Here is a 15,434-nt window from a genome sequence, read left to right on the forward strand (position 1 = left end):
CGGTTGTTAGGTAATTTGTTAAGGAATTTAAGATTACGTTTTATCTTAATTATTAATTTATGTTAATGATAATATTACTTGTTAGTAATAAATTGTATTTGCTCCAGTTGTTATTCGTTCTATTGTTACATGAAATTCGGAGGCATGTATGCAACATTGGTATATTACTTTGAATATATTACAACAATGCTTACAATAAATAACCTACTTTTTCCAATAATGCCAAATATATTTAGTTACATCTTATTTTTATATAAAACTGAATAGGTAAATAAAGTGCAGCTGACTTTATGCCTTGACCCATAAAGTTTGGATTAAAAAAACAAAACTCGTTTTTGCACGTATTTCTGACAACAGTGTCACGGTACTCGTGTTGTCCTTTCACTATCTATATTAAATCATTTTTTATCTGTGGCATATTTTTGAACTTTTTAATAATAGGTTTCGATCACGTTATTATTCGTAAAATAAATTATTAAGTTTATTTTTTATTAATAGAATAAATGAAATAATAACATTTTATTATAATTTAATGTCTTATCCATCCTATAATAATATTCATACCTTTTATTATTTGTTAGGTCATTATTTTCACATTTTTATTTAACATCATTGAGGAAGATAACTTGTTATCAATTTTAATATTTTTTTGTTTAATTGTTTCAGGTAACATGCAGAATCCTGTTTTAATGGATCGAGTAACAATATCTAATAACCTAGTACCTACCTAAGTTTTAAACGTAATAAAGTCAATTATTTTTATATCATAGACAAGACCTTAGATGAGTAAATTACATCTATTATACTTATCAAAGGACAACTATACAAGGAAACTAATTAATTTCATTTATGTCTACAAAGTATCGAGACCATAAATATTTTTTCGGCTTTTGCTTCAACATAAATAAAATCAGTTATTAACGAAAAGTAAATAAAGTTAGGCCAAAAGGTAAGAATCAAAGGCTGTGAAAGTAATTATTAAAAAAAACATACGTTACATACGTAACATCTTAATGTAAAATAAACAGAGTTTAATCATGGCTGAAACCACTAGTGATATCAAAAGTACTTTTAATGACATACATTTTAATTCAATCAAATGATGCAACTCATTGAATAAATGTAGGTTAATTACATCTACATAAGCGAGCGTACCTAGAATAGGCCACCTCTGTCAGATTTACATCTCAAAATTCTCAAACTTCTATAACACCGACGTTTATCATTAGCAATTTTAATAAAATGCTTTTGCATTTAATTAAGATATAGAATTCAGAACACTTCTGGTTAAATCAATTTGTTTCTAAGTTTAGACGCAAGTACCCGTGGAATGTAAAAGTAATTTTATGTAATCGAAAAACTACTTTTAGATTTAAATAAATAAATTAATTAATCGAGTTTATTTCAATCGGCGCGTGAAATAGGTACATAATTAAAGATATAATATAATTAAAAATACTGTTAGATTTTGTTGGAACTGAGTGAAGTCCGCCTGATAGAAGCGACCTTTGTCGCACATGAATATTTATATTCAAGCTCAAAGAAGATTGAAGCTCTATATTATGTCGGACACAGGTGCGTTGCTCCTAATTGCTAATAAGTGTGAATGTCCTTTGTGTAACTACACTCTTAAAACCACAACAGTGTCATTATAGAGCAAACATACAACTTTTATTTAACAGGAGATAATAAAGCATTATGAGGACTTACTCGGAAGCCTCATAATACGAGTAAGTTTGTTTACAATATGTAAACTCAAAATTGTACTCACCCTTCCACAAGTAGAACTAAATGGTATGGATCTTCCATAGCGATCTTCATTTAATATTGTAATATAATTAAATTCAATGATCCATATCGTTGATATCGATAAAGTTCTAGATTGTAATATAAAACTATTGTTATTTCGTTGAATTTACGAACCTGTTCGTAGATGGCTAAATTATAAATTTTAATTTAGTCAAGGCAGAAATGTTATTCAAACAAAGTCGATCAATCAGTTGAATTTATGGGGGCAGCACTAATTATAATATTTAAATAGTGATTAATGCAATCGCACGTTTAAGAGACACTATAATTAAATAAGTTATTTCAAATAAATTTTCTTCCGCACAAATATATCAAATTGTTGATAAAATTGGTATGTGGAATAGTTTTGATCTGAGTGAAGAGAATATTGTTATATCTTTAACTTTTATTGAAATAACTGAGTTAATCTTTGACAAATATTTAGTTAATTTAATAATACTCGCAAATTCAATTAATTTCGAAACATTTCAGAGATATCAAGTGTATAGGTAAATCCTGTACGTAGAGTTAATATCCTCATTGGTAATGAGAAATTCCATTGCTAATAAAATTAGGAGACTATTAATTGAATTAAAATTCAAATCTCATTTATTCAAAATTGATTCATACAGAATACCTTTTGAAAGTCAAAAACCTACCACCGCTTCGGAAGGGGTTTCGCTATGGAGAAGAAGCGGCGCATGAAACTCAATTGGTAATAAATGATCAAATATATTCATCTATTAATAGAATTCCCAGATGTTGGACATAAAAAGAGTTGTGAGCAATCAAGTATAACATTTTGATATAAAGGTGAATTGCAAAAGCCCAGTATCCAAACGGAATCAGAACAAGTCTAGTCCGGCTCAGTATATCTCGATCTCAAGGCTTGTAATAACAACTAGCATTTGTTTTACCGCAATTATTGTTCTAGATTGTTACAAGGGAAACTTGTAGTTTATTGTGTGAATGTTCATTTTTCTTCGCTATTATAAGATTTAGACCAAGGTTACATGAAGCTTGTGAAGTTGGTTACGTGGTTTAGGGGCCTGTGAGTTCACTTAAAGTTGTCTCGAAGAAACAAAATAATAATAACATACTACTACTACTGCTACACAAAATGTAGTTATGAAATATTACTTTTTACCCGACTACGAAGGGTTTAGGAGTATGTGGATATATGTTTTTGAACGTGGTAGAACCCTTTGTGGTTCGACTCCGGCGGCACCACCGCCACACCTATTTCTACCTAATAACAGCAGTGTTAGGCGCTGCTGTGTTCCGGTTTGAAGGGTGTGGTAAGGGAGACAGACTTTTCCGAGGCGTTGCAGCTTAGTCCTCAGGGGTAGCGGAGCATCTGTGGCCGACCTCAGGTAGGAATATGTAATCGTATCTGGGGTTGATTACAGATGTCCATGGGCGGCAGTAGCCACTTACCATCAGGTGGACTGCATGCTCGTCTGCTACTCTTATATTATAAAAAATAATATGTAATTATGTATCTCATTTTGGCATGCCCAGTCCAAATTGCTTTACGATCGATTTTATCATTTTATAATAATTATGTTTATTGTCTTCATCCATATGACAGTACGATGCCCATTTCGATGTAGCGCCAGAATCTTATTCTTGTTGTTGATAGACTACTTAAGTCGCTGGTGCTCATGGACATCTCTAATTAACGCTTAAATGAATTTAGTCCTACATAAGGACTCTAAAGATTAAACTGGAGCATTTGATACATGCATCGTAATCAGTTACCATTGCTGTTATATGATATTAAGTGGAAACTCTGATCAAACTTATCGATATATTCAATTTGTAACCAATACATTTACATAGTCATTAAAGTTGATCGATTGAAGTGAACTATCTCCTCTGCGGTAACTGTCTCCAGATTTCTGCAAATCTAGTTCACCTGCAACCTGCACACGTAACTTGGATTAGCGTTCAGTGTTCCAACCACTTGTCATACTAGTCCTGTACTTGCCCTAGTTAAAGCTTGCGCAGGGTTGCCACATGTATTTGTGGTTAAACTCCTTGAGATTCTAAAGTTTGAGGATGAACACGAGTATTCTCCTTTTTTTGAATAAATAATAAGGGGATTGATTTGATCCCAAATGATTCAAAACAAAAAAAAATACTTTCCAAATAATAAACAAACAAAATTTTTTATAGAGATTGGTTGATTTAAGTACTTCTGAAAATATTATCGTATATAGGTAATGTCTCTACATTATTATAGAGATATATAGTTATAAATGTTTAAGTGCTTTCCAGTAAAAACATTTAACATTTTAATGGTTTTTGGAATCTAAAAATATTTATTTTACAATTTTACTGAGTTAGTTAATAAATAAGTATATAATTACGAACCCTTGCTAAGAAAAGCTCAGACAGTTTATTTAAATGGAGGGTCAGCATCAGAACGCGCCATATGTTGTAAATATTAATGTTTAAAATCTTATATATACGAAGGGTAAATGTAAAGCTGACAACCCTAATGCAGTACAGACCGTATCAGTGACACTCGATGCGAGACCAGCTGGGTTTGCGAAAGGTGGATTAACTGATTACCGTTGAGTAATTTTCACGTTTTATTTATTCTAAGCACAGTAATTTCAAGCATTATATTTGCATACTTATACTAACATGTTTTTGTTTTTATCTTTTCAATAAATTATTAATATGCGCAATACTTCAAATGTATTATACGATCTAATTGCGTAACAAAGTACATATTATTTATTACAAATTAGTACATAACGGTACCAATTTTTATCCTCCTAATAATATCATACATTCATTTTGTCGTGAACATAAATACGAATGTAAATTGTGTTTCTGTCTGGATTAGTCAATACTAAGTAGCTACACAAGTTTTAATAGATTTAATCTAAGGCAAAATCACGTAGAGTTTTATCCTTATTTATAGGTAGGTTAATTACACAAACAAATATACAATAATTTCAATTCAAGTTGTTATAACCGGATGATGAAATTTTAGTGGCAGGAATAATAAGAGACCACACCTAGTAGTCACGTATCACACGTTGTGGGAAGAAACTGTATTAAATTTTATTCTGAACCTTTACATTTCATTCCATTAAAGTTGAAGTATTTCTACGCACCCAATACGCGCTTGTAACTCCATAAGCTCATGATAACGACACGATTGTTTCTGAAACGTTGTAAGGTAGCATTACATCATAATCTTTATCGTCCATTCCTGTATCAGGAGGTGATATCAGTGATCAGTGAGATAACGCTTATGAAACTAAATGGAATAAGTACTAGCTCTGAATTAGTGGTTCAGGTAGCATAAGGTGCTATAACGTTGATGAATTTATTTATTAGGTCGTTTATATTGAGACCTGATCAAGCTGTTCTGGTCTATTAATATAAATTTGTTTTATCACGAATTTATGTTTGTTAGTCTGATATCATTGGTCTGATATAAGTATGCCTCGTTTACGTTAAATTACAAAAGAATTGAGCGTCCTGCGTACGTGTGGCTTATAGGTATGTCAGAAATAGTATCTAACAAAAGATCAGTAGCGAGTGCACTCGTGGACCCGAACCGAATAAATAAAAAATGGAAGAATAAATGAAAAAATAATGTATTGTAGTATTGAGCCTAAATATGTTGCCTGTTAGATTCACTTTTTCAAACCATTGATTACGTTCCTATAAGTACACTGCGATAAGCAATAGATCTAGGGCATCGATTCCATTGTTACATTTAACACGACTCGCATTAAATTGTTAACCTCGTTACTTAACCCTAAACTACCCTAAAAGTGCATATTGCTTAAATCCCACTCGGGCCGAACGTGTTGCAATGAATATGATATCCGATAAGGTTTATGTAACAATAAACTGGAGCAGTTGCACTAGCATATGCTGGGCTCGGGAAAGGCATGTCGTAAAGCAGGTGAGCTGATTTGAATGTTGAGATTGTCCGAATGTTTACGCTGTTGCGATGTTGATTATTTGTAGTATGCTTTGAATAGCAGTGATTGGTCGGCCAGTCTCATTGTGTTTTAGTTATGTGTGTTATATAAACATGTGTCACTCGATTTAAGTATAACGTTGAAGAATAAATGAGGAAAATTAAATAGCTAAGAGTAAGTCAAATCAGTATGATGACCACTGCACTACACAGCTCGACAAAAGGGTAGCAGGACCCATCTACAATGTCGAAGTTGTTGAAAGCCCAAGAAAGTTAATATAAACATATTTTTTTTTCTTTTAAATGTACAACAATAAAAGAAAAATATAAGTAGAATATAAATTCAACTTAATAAAACTAAAGCTGACCAATAAAACAAAAGGGCTTAGAAGTCTGATTTTTCCAAAGAGTATTGTATTTTATCTAGTTAAGCGCTGAAGAAGGAATTTGAAAATCTGCACTCTGAAGCTGCATATAAGCTTGAAATTGTCTGAGTGCATCATTTAAAATACCCTATTATTCATAAAGATGACCACAATACCTTGATCTATATTATAAACATTGGGTTATACATCATTAATTAATAATGAGTAGGTACTTCATCAGTCACCTGGCATTTGGATTCTGGTTATACAGTAAATTAATTAGTGTCATAATAAATCCTGGTATTATTCATATGCAAGTTTGTTTAGTTTACATTCATTTTGTTGTCTTCTCTTGATTGATTTACCTTTGCAATTAGATTCACAATATAGGTATAAGTTATTGTTATTAAAGGACAATGCCCATGAAAGTATGGACCGCCGTCCAGAGTTGCATCAAATTGAAACTTGTTGTGGACAATGTATAATTAACAAAATACTACCACCAATAATTATTTTTTAGATCAGCACCCGGGTTCTGAAGTTATTTACCGAAATGTTACATAACCTCAAAATCGAAAATATCCGACGATAGATTGATGGTCGGTTTTATCTGATAGTAGGTACCTATAATGTAGTTTGATTAACATATTCCATTTACTTTTAAAGGTAGTAGGTAAAAAAACCTAAAATAATCCTAAAAACCTAAAATAATGAATTCTGAGTATAAAATACCGCCATTTTAATTTTTAAGAACAACAATCAACATTTCGTCTTATTTTATCTTAAATGGAATCCCCTGTTTAAAGAAACTATTCTGATCGACAAATTATGTAAAAAAATCAGAAAATAATTTTAATATTACTTTCATTTTGACGTATGAAAAAAATGGTTAGTCAAAACACTAATAGAAATTATTGAATTCCGAGTATAAAATACCGCCATTTTAATTTTTAAGAACAACAATCAACATTTCGTCTTATTTTATCTTAAATGGAATCCCCTGTTCAAAGAAACTATTCTGATCGACAAACTATGTAAAAAAATCAAAAAATAATTTTAATATTACTTTCATTTTGACGTATGAGAAAAATGATTAGTCAAAACACTAATAGATCTTATTGAATTCCGAGTATAAAATACCGCCATTTTAATTTTTAAGAACAACAATGAACATTTTGTCTTATTTTATCTTAAATGGAATCCCCTGTTCAAAGAAACTATTCTGATCGACAAATTATGTAAAAAAATCAGAAAATAATTTTAATATTACTTTCATTTTGACGCATGAGAAAAATCAGTACCAAGAATGGGCATTCTCCTTTGTGTCATAATATTAACATTTAAACAGACTAATTTGTAGACAAAGCACAACTTAAATAAATCACTATATCTAAAATAATTTCATCAGTTTTATATGTAACGAGCTTTTGCCCGCGGCTTCGCTCGCGTTACGAAGTAATATTTTCATCCCCTATTTTATTCCCTTCGGGGTAGAATTGATCAAAATCCTTTCTTAGCGGATGCCTACGTCATAACATCTACCTGCATGCCAAATTTCAGCCCGATCCGTCCAGTGGTTTGGGCGTTGATAGATCACTATGTCAGTCAGTTACCTTTGAGTTATATATATTTAGATGAACCTATCTATAAATTTAGTAGCAATACAGGATTATATTATTTTATATTTTAAATGTCTTAAAACGGAGAACTCTACAAATAATAAAAGGTAAGATATCATAACAGAAAGCTAATTTCAATTATATGAAAAGTGTTAGCAATTCATACGTAATATCACGATTTAAAATATACTTAATACGTAGTTTGAATGCTTATTATGAATATGGATTCGCCGAATAGATATTATATATTCACGTGTCTCAATAAATCAGTTTGACGCATACATTTCTTTTCTCTATTTTCTATTCCAATATTTTTTCGCATCATTTGTTTCGTGAGATGAATCTTTAAATTTCTGAAATTATACAGATATATTGCTACTTCTAAGACTAAGTTGTAACGTCTCGGATATATCTTAAGCGAGTACTCGTATATATCTTAAGCGAAACACAGCAAAATAAACTTAATTCAATTTAACTTAATTCAAACGCTTATACCGCTGTTATTAGGCAGAAATAGGTGTGGTGGTTGCGCCTTCGGAGTCGAACCACGGCTCTCGCATCATCTTATCAACAAGAAGTCTGCCTTGCTCGGTTCAACCATAAAAGAAAATAGAGAATTTACTCTCCATAAATGATAAATCATATCACTCACGCGTATCACTCGTGTTTCCGCGTCCTCCCACGAGGAATGTGTTTTCACTGTGTCTCGATACCACTCTTCCGTGGTAGAATGTAAATGCCGCGGTAACACATACCTTGTTCCGCAATGCGATATCTACACTGTAAGGACTACGTGGTTGAGTAATACTTTTTATACTTTACGTTTTGTAATAACTATTTGTAATTTCGTGGGATTCTTTTTCGAAAAAATGTTAGACTTTTGAAGATTTGGCTGTAGAGATATCGTATGGTTAAGTTAAATCGTAGTCATTTTATATAGAAACGAGCTTTTGCCCGCGGTTTCGCTCGCGTTACGAAGTAATATTTTCATCCCCTATTTTATCCCCTTGGGGGTAGAATTGAATTGAAAATCCTTTCTTAGCGGATGCCTACGTCATAACATTTACATGCACGCCAAATTTCAGCCCGATCCGTCCAGTGGTTTGGGCTGTGCGTTGATAGATCACTATGTCTGTCAGTCACCTTTGAGTTATATATATATAGTAAAAATCAAATAACTGGTAGGTAACCGTTGAACCGCGGAGAAGTCATAATAACAATCTGAACGCGCAGAGGGTTCCGGCATAGTACTCTTTCTTTACTATGGTTCCGGGTTCGATCCCTGGCCAGACAGATATCTATATAATTAATTTAGATTTCTGTATGGGTTTTAGGTGTTTGTGTATTATTCTATGTATATGTGTGGTACTCCACAGAAAATCCTACTCATCAGTGTAGAAAACGTCTTAATTTTTTTGTTGGTCATGAGTCTCCCCATGCACATGGGGAGGCGTGGCGCATATTTCAATAAGTTGCTCTTACTTGAATTAACATTAAAATATGTATATTTTATTACAGTAGGTACTTAATACCATTGCATTATTGAATTAATTAACTCGAATTAAAATAGTAAATATGATTACAGTACCTAATACCTTTGCGACACTGAATGAAATATGTCGGTGTGCTAAATAAACCAGTTATATTTTCTTATGTAAATCGACAAATAACATTAGTAAAGTGAAAGTAATTTAACAATCAACATTTATTTTCATAAGACAGTTTAACGGTAAATACATTTTTAATAGTGATTCTTTGAGTCATGATTGCTAAAATAAAGACTTTTAAAAAATAATAAATTTAAGGTGTTTATTACCACGTTTTCTATTTACCTTAAATCAAATCAGTCTGTTACACAGATAGCGAATTATAGTTCAAACGAAGAAAATACGAGTAACATTTAGAAGCCTAATTAAATGTCTCGAGCGGCATTGCGCGTACGCAGGTTGCAACACACTCAACTGCTGTAAAAAGTTCCCACACTGTGTAAATACCATTGATAAGTAAAATAGAAAGATACTTCACCGCCTTGAAATTGGAAGAAGCCAAAAAAGGATGATTTTATCATTTACTGTTTGAATTCTTGACAAGTAATAAACATTTTTAGAGAAAATTTTCGTATATATATCTCAACGTATTTAACGTAATAAATAAGTATTTCAAACAATTTAGGGACTTTTTGAGCGGAGACGTGATAATTTCAATTCTCAAAACTGGTTACACTTTCTTGTTAGGAGTGATCAATCTACGTATTTTAGTCATCTACGGTAAATACAAGTAATTCCTTACGACTTTTTTGACAAACGGTTTTTATACGGTTATGTGGTTGTTGTAACTGACAGTTGCAAATGTTGAGGTCGCAAAATATAAACGTTTGGTTATTGCAAACATATTAAAATAATTATTGCATGTTACATGTAAGTGATGTGTTAATGTAAATAAGACATCAGTTAAATGTGAAGTAGGTACTTATATAAAAATAACAAATAAAAGAAATTACGTAATTATTCATAGAAAAGTCATGCGCGATATCTCTAATATTTGGTTTGATGTTATTTATGGGATATCTATGATTGGCAATAACTAGTTTATGACAGAGGTTTACATTTCCTTTTCTTATATATAAAATAAGAAAGATAGTAGTATCTAGTAACAGGATAGTATTATTAAATAATACATAGTCAATGGATGGATTAGATAAAAATATATATTAGTGGGAAGTGTATGTAATGCGTCCTATAGACACTTTTAATGTTCGTGCAATTAAACGATAATATGTTGCTGTGTAAAAGAGAATTATTTGATTTAAACTAAATGAAAATCAAATTAGATGAATTTCCTAAACATAATATTATCATCTAAGTTATCTGTAAAGGAGAAACAACATTTAAAGCCATTTCCCGAACAAATTTTAAGTTATTGTACATAAAATTACTTCATTCCATCTTATTCTTACGTTATAAAGACCAAGATATTTAGAGGGATTATAAAAAAAATGTTTACTTATGATTTAATTGTTTAATAGTAACATGAAGTTCTTGTAAACATTTTAATTGTATAAAGTCAGTAATCTATCATGTCTGTCCTTAATCTTTATAAATTATACAAATCTAATATTGATAAATTATTTTGTAGATTTTTATTATGAGATTGATATGTTTTAATTCTGTAAATGGTATAGCCATCTTGTTTGGTTGTTAGTGTTCCCACGCATTTATTTTTTATTATAAATGATGCCGAGGACAGACGAACAACGTAATTTGTGTGGATAGATGAGAAATATAATCGACAATCTATTTCTTCATAAAAAATAAATATCAGTGAATATAAAACGAGATATCATAGAAGATCAAGGTAATTACAAACACAAACGATTAAAATACTTAAAAATACAAAATAATTAAAACAAAAAGCAATAATGAAGAAAAATTACAAAATGTAACGAAAGAAAAATTAATACCAAATAACGTTAGGTTTCATCTGTTCTACTCGGTTCAACGTTGATTGTCTTTTAGGATATTAAATTAATGCTATACTTAGACGCAATTTAGGAAAAAAATGACTGTCAAGAGATAGTTATTAAGACTCGAATATGAATAGTTACCGTTGAAGGCAGAATCATACTACTACACCACTTCTCTATTGGTGGTAAGATTACATTTTGCGATAAATATTTTTGAATAGATTTACATTTATACTAAAGGACAAAGAACAAGTATGGATTACAAAACAAAAAAATACCAAGTGTTAGACATGTAATGTATCTTGTTATTATTTTTTATACTCATTGACTATTCAACGGATGCGGTGGTATGCATATATAACATCAGATAAAATGCCAGTCTGTAAATAATTTATTTATAATAAGTACATTATAACGAATATTCCATTTTTTGTAGTAAATAAATATAAACCTTTTTAATTAACCAGAAATATAAGAAACTAAATATAATAATTTTTCTTTTACGTTGATCTATATGAGTTTGAGGATATAGATCAACGTCAAGAGTCCGTGGTTTAAAAGTCGTCCGTCAAACTGGTGATAAGACGATCTTATAATAAGGAGGACCAAAAGATATTGATAAAGGCTGGCGAAAAATAGCAATTTATTAAATAAATCTTAAATGCTAATAAAGACCACCACTTTTAATAATTTCACGTGATATTTAAAATAATAATCAATGCAATTAAGCAAGGAAAATATTTGCTACCTGCTAAAGATCAATAGCACTGAGGAATCTAAAAGAGATTAATAAATATACGCGGAAGAACTCGAATGCGGTCGCAAAAAATAAAAAGAATACGTCTTTATGCCGCGACATTTGGTACGCTTGAAAATAAGATTAATAGAATCATTGATGATATCAAATTAGGTTTCATTTATAAGCGTCAGTTGCGAGCGACAATTCCGGTTTTGGTAATTACTATTATACAAGGAAAAGTGAATTGGTAATATAAAACTCATTAAAACTTAAATGTTGTATGAATCCTGTATTATTTCCTTTTCAACTAAAATCAATAAAAGGTAACATTTAAATGTATATAAATGATTTGATAAGACGCCAATCCGGCGGAAGTTCGAACGGATGCTGCAACCTTGTTACGACGTTTATTTGATCAGTAACAACGATCTCTAGTGCTTACTCCAATGCGGATGACATATTGCCTACGACACAAGGTCACTACAACCGGTTTTCAGTAAGTAGAGCTTTTATAAGTGTTATGCAAACTGAATGGGCTACTTAGCTGTAAATTTAGGGTTGCCAGCCATATAGTCATGTAGTTACAATATTTCGGTTTTACATTTTATATAATACTAAAAATTAAAAAAAAAAAGATATAGTAAGGAAAAAACTATATTTAATTAGATAGGCTATTCCACCTATATTTTTTTTGAGATAAAGTAATAGTATGAGATATTATAGAAAAGAGTCAAAACATGGTGCTAAGATGTGCAATAAACAAAATTATTAATACATGAGTATAATTTTTTTTTGTCTTTTTAGTTAGGTTTCTCATAAAATATTTTATTTTAAAGTGCATTATATTTTTATGACATTTTCCTAAAAACACTTAAATTATTCGAAAAATGCTGGCAACCCTAGCAGTAACCCGTCATACGCAATTACGTTGCTCTATTAGAATTATTCTTGCGTGTATTATAATACGACTATATAAAATATTAGCCAATGTTGTATATTAATGATTAGTTGGTTGACAAATACTAACTTAGGATTGAAATGAGCGCGAAATTACCAGTAAAATGTCCTTTATTCATGTAATTTTGTTTGTTTAATAATAGCAATCATGTCTAAGGTTATTTATTGTTGTTAGAATTGTAACAACAGTTTTCTTTGTTGTTGTCTTATTTTAGGCATTGTATTTCTTGCCGTAATCATGATTTTTTTCTTTGACTCCGACATTATATTATTTATTTTTAGAGTTAAGTATAATAATTGTTTACAAAATGTAGGGTCATTTAAACGGAATTATTCTCATACTTCCGACATTGGCCTATATTACTAATGTCTTTTAGTCGTAAATAGGTTTTGATCAAGTAAAGTTTGATTGAATACTCTCAGACGTGAAGCTTTCCTTAAGTTTTTACTCAATGAAATGATCAATCTATATTTGGCTTCAAAATTAGGCCTATGGCAGGCAGTATCAGAGGATTTTTCTATCTATTATCAAGCGCCATGTTATACCTTTATAAGTCTTTTGTTAATTGAATTTCTTTAGTTGCACAATTATATCTTGACCATCACATATCTTGTCGTATCTAGTACACTAATCGAAGGTTCATCTAAAAGGCCGAGTCGTGAGTCGCCGGCGACACATCGTGGTCGTGCGTTCTTAAGGGCGAAATCTCCTCACACATTCACAGGTGTTCACAACTGTTACTCCTCCAACTTCGTGTTGATTGTGTGGCTAATTTCGCTTCTATTTCTTGTGAAGAGGTGAGAAAATAGTGCTACGTAGTAGTGACAAGTGACGTCACGTAAGGCCGCGTGTCGCAAGGGCGCGCGGCCAGAATGTGAGAACACGGCCTACTTAGTGAAATGTCAACATCATGTATCACGTTACTAAAATATTAATGTGGCTATTTTTTTCATTTCAGGTAATTGACGCTATGTCCGTTTGGCAAGAGTAATGGATGTCTTGCGTGGGCGCAGCGGATTTTTGCGTATGACATGTATGTATGAACATTGGACATTGCAAAAAATGGATTTATGTTTACTGCGACATATGTTAAGAAATATCGATAAAATGTGTTTAACAATTTCGTGCCTTAAATACATTACATACGCTCGACACACTATATATTGATAGAGAACGGTAAATGTGTACTTTATTTTAGTAATCGAAACTAAGTTTTTCCTTTAACGTTTATTTATTTTATTTAAGCAATATTAATAGGTACAATATAATAATTTTATAGCTTTTCGCATATTTATTGTCGCTACTCCAATATTACATTTAAACATGGGCGGGAAGAAAGTTATTAAAATTATAATTAAAATTTTACCAATTATTTAGTAGTATTTTTTCCGCAATTAAATTGTTCATATTTCACAATCAAATTCATATCACTTGAAGCTCAGAACAGGAACTGTAGTCATTTTAAACTATTTTTGCCGTAGCCGTCTTCAGGAAGCCCGTTCATTCGCGATTTTATATCACTTCTCTTTATATCAAATGACGCGCACGTCAAATCGATCGAGTGTTATTATAGCAACGCGGAACTTGCGGTTACTTTAGGAACGGCTGGTGCCCTGACCTTCGAGCCGAAGGTTCTGTCAGGTCGCGACAACCTTTCACCAAAACAGTCTTTGAAACTCGGAACACTTTAGGTACATTTGCATTAAGCTCGCGAAAATAAATCGTAAAAATACGACTGCCGTTTTTAAGGTAGGGGCTGTTTCCTGCGGTCTACAGACTCTTGATAAGAATAAATAATAATAATAGTAATAAATAATAATGCTAAAAATGATATTGCCTCTTTTGTAACATTATATTTATATGGTAGAAACCTTCGTGGTTCGACACCACCGCCACACCTATTTATGTATGTTTTCAAACCAGAATGCTGCAGCACTTATATTGGGTTAGACACTTACAGAAGGTGTGTTTATCGGCGGCAGTAACTACTTATCATAAAAAGGATTAGACTCTAGTTTCCTAATGCAATGAGAATTTCATAACAAAAATTGAAAGTTATTATCTATTTCTCGGAGTTTACAACCAACGCGCAATAAACAAAAAGGAATAAAACTACATGCACTATAATTTATTCTTGTAAGCGATGATTGTTAATACCTATGTGACTTAAGGGAAGTAAAATTACGTACGGCTCTGCCTCTTTTTTTTCGTTCGAATTGCGGGGGCATGGCCCTCAAATTTGTACTTTTAAAAGGACTAAGCTATATAAAATTGTCTTCTATGAATTTTTGTGGTTTATGAAGATAGAATTGTGTTTATTTGCTTAAATCATAACCGATGTTTTTTACGAATAATAAATACAGTAATCATTTAGAAATCGTGCAATTCTAAAATTACGTCTTTTAAAAATATATGTCAAGGGTTGAAGTTAAAGGTTAACTAGTAAATTAATATGAGCGTCAGTTTTTGTATCATCCTTTTTTACTTAGCCAGATGTGAAGTTAGATGCGCAGGGTATTATAAAATTGTGTTCTTAGATGCTATCGCATA

General features: G+C 31.4%; 1 protein-coding gene and 1 long non-coding RNA gene across 8 annotated transcripts in view; both read left to right on the forward strand.

Annotated features, from left to right (window-relative positions):
* Nucleotides 1-15,434, forward strand: part of Cda5 (Chitin deacetylase-like 5) — a 142,869-nt gene that overhangs the window by 42,188 nt on the left and 85,247 nt on the right. The gene's annotated exons all lie outside the window — the stretch shown is intronic.
* LOC140749155 (uncharacterized) overlaps nt 1-15,434 on the forward strand; it is a 61,916-nt gene that overhangs the window by 20,736 nt on the left and 25,746 nt on the right. The window contains exon 2 of the long non-coding RNA XR_012103032.1: nt 13,843-13,917. This is a non-coding gene — a long non-coding RNA (uncharacterized LOC140749155). The remainder of the gene's footprint in view (nt 1-13,842; nt 13,918-15,434) is intronic.

The sequence above is a fragment of the Epargyreus clarus genome, unplaced genomic scaffold (assembly GCF_041222505.1).
Source record: "Epargyreus clarus isolate Ecla_fem2 unplaced genomic scaffold, WU_Ecla_fem_2.2 ptg000003l, whole genome shotgun sequence".
In the NCBI taxonomy this organism is placed as follows: Eukaryota; Metazoa; Arthropoda; class Insecta; order Lepidoptera; family Hesperiidae; genus Epargyreus; species Epargyreus clarus.